General features: G+C 34.3%; 1 pseudogene; it reads left to right on the top strand.

The window, feature by feature from the left end:
* Positions 1 to 1454: 1454 nt before the first annotated feature.
* LOC135232115 (olfactory receptor 8K3-like) lies at positions 1455 to 2348 on the top strand (annotated as a pseudogene).
* The last annotated feature ends 386 nt before the right edge of the window (positions 2349 to 2734 follow it).

Below are 2734 nucleotides of genomic sequence, written 5' to 3'. Positions count from 1 at the left end.
ATTTTTAAACCTCTAATTTTGTTACATTAACCTGTAGAGCTATGTTTTATTTTTAAAACATCTGTGGTATATTCAGATGCATTTTTTAAAGATTATACTTTAATTTATCTGTGATATCTCATGCCACATGAAAGTTTCACTTTTAATGGAACATGCTTCGTGTTCAAAAAGATTTCAAATAACTTCTGTTAATTTCCATAGATATCATCATCAGTATATTTGCTTCTTCACCTATGCTACTGTATCATATTGTGATTTTTTAAACTTCCTTTTTCATAAAAAGTACAGGATACATTTTTACAAGGGAGAGTTTATGGCAACAAGTTTTTACTATTTGCCCAGATTTCCTCATATTTCTTAGGTTTCTCCAAGAGAAAAAAATATATGCCTGATTTGTTACAAAAAACCTAAAATGTGTCAGTTACAATATGAATGCCCAACTGGAGGAGAAAGTATTTTAAGTAGACCAAAAAAGAAAGTAATCTAAAGAATGACACTTTCAGACACTTTAGTCATAGAATGGTTGTTATGGACTATGGGGCTGGGGTCAGTTACAAGCATAACATCCCTAATGAACCTATTCATCATGAAAATGGTGACAAAGAACTAGTCCAGAAGAATATACCTATATATATCTTAAAGATCAAAACAATTAACAAAAAAAAATGATAATTTCAAGTAATTTCTGTCAACATCAAAAAGCGATAGATGATAATGATAGATAGATATATAAACGGACAGAAAGATGAACAAATAGATAGATAGAACAAATAGTACTAGGCACATACTAATTTAGAGTTATTTTCAACTATCATAGACACCTTGAAGAATTTCACTCTCATTTATCCTTCCTAACAACCCTGCAAAAAAGAGTTGGAATATGGTTTTTCAGATGGGGTTAAAAAGACTCATATAACTTATGCGATTTCCCCAAAAGACCACATTGTATGCAGAGGTTCCATCAATACACATATATCTCTAGGGATGTTTTCATGTATAAAGACAAATAATTTCCACTGTGATCAATTATGTGTCTATTGAAAACCTGTTTAGTATGTTGATTGTTCCATCCTGGACCATCTGTATGTATGAGTTTTCATAAGATAATGTTTTGAAGGAGGGGGTTCAAATATATTCATGTTTTTTTAGGTGTGTGAAAAAGACAAGTTTTAAGAAGAGTACAATCAATATCCATGACCTAACATCTAAAGGGTTAACATATTATTCATTTTTGTTTCATTTACCTACCAATGTATCCATCAATTTATCTAATATGTATATGTGTGTGTAAAATTTGTGGGAGTTGGGTATGTATTCAAATATTCTAAATGGAATGTTTGGATTTATACTCTTCATACTGGGTTTGCATACTATAAATCTACCAGATGTTGTTATAGGAAAGCTATTGAAGATGCTGATTTATCCCTTTAGAATAGGTTTCCTGATAGACCTAGATGGACAAACACAATCTAACAGCACTGAATGAATTCATTCTGTCGGGAATCACAGACTATCCAGAGCTGCAGGCTCCATTGTTTGGGCTGTTCCTCATCATCTACATGATCTTAGTGGTGGGCAACTTGGACATCATCATCCTCACCAAGATGGACTCTAGTCTACAAACACCCGTGTATTTTTTTCTCAGACACCTGGCTATCGCTAATCTTGGTTATTCAACAGCCGTAGGACCAAAAATGTTGGCACATTTTGTTGTGGATGAAAATACAATCCCCTATTATTTTTGTGCTACACAGCTAGTTTTCTTTCTGATATTCATAACTACTGAATTTTTTATTCTGTCAGCAATGTCCTATGACCGCTATGTGGCTATCTGTAACCCTTTGTGCTACACAGTCATCATGTCACAAAGGATGTGTTCTGTGCTGGTGGCAATCCCTTAACTCTACAGCATATTTATTTCTCTTCTAGTCACCATAAAGATTTTTAATTTATCCTTCTGTGGCTACAATGTCATCAGGCATTTCTACTGTGACATTCTCCCCTTGTTATCTTTGCTCTGCTCGAACACACATGAAATCAAATTGGTCATTCTTATTTTATCAGTTTTTGATTTGCTTTCATCCCTCTTAATAGTTCTTCTTTCATACATACTCATAATTGCCTCCATTCTCAGACTGAACTCAGCTGAGGGCAGGCACAAGGTCTTCTCCACCTGTGGATCCCACCTGACTGTGGTGGTAGTGTTCTATGTCACTTTAATCTTTATGTATCTGCAGCCCAAGTCCAGTCATTCCTTTGACAATGATAAAGTGGCTTCCATATTTTACACCCTGGTAATCCCCATGTTGAATCCCTTGATCTACCGTTTGAGAAATAAAGAGACGTAAAATGTGCCTTACATAGGACTTTAGGACGGCCATGCAATATATTTCCTCAAAGTTCACTATAACATATGATTCATGTAAAGTACATTTGGGCTTCAAACTTTTTTCTGTGTGCCTCCAAAGGGAGTAGCAAGCACAGAAAACACAGATAAGTTCAACATATATTTCTATATTGCCTTCTACCAGTGACTCTACTAAGTCTGTAAGTAGATTAACAAATGAAACAGTACAAAGTGTTGCCTTCCTTGAGCAGGAGTGATGCAAGATAAGCATAATAATTAAGAAACTTGAAAGTATATTAGAATGTTATGGGGGGTGTTAGATTTAAAAAAAAGAAAATTGAATGTCTTGAGTGGAATAGTGAAACTGTAGTAGATACAGGAAGATTT

The sequence above is a fragment of the Loxodonta africana genome, chromosome 7 (genome assembly GCF_030014295.1).
Source record: "Loxodonta africana isolate mLoxAfr1 chromosome 7, mLoxAfr1.hap2, whole genome shotgun sequence".
Lineage (NCBI taxonomy): Eukaryota > Metazoa > Chordata > Mammalia > Proboscidea > Elephantidae > Loxodonta > Loxodonta africana.
The sequence above is the reverse complement of the archived record's forward strand: the minus strand, read 5'-3'. Positions and strand labels throughout refer to the sequence as shown.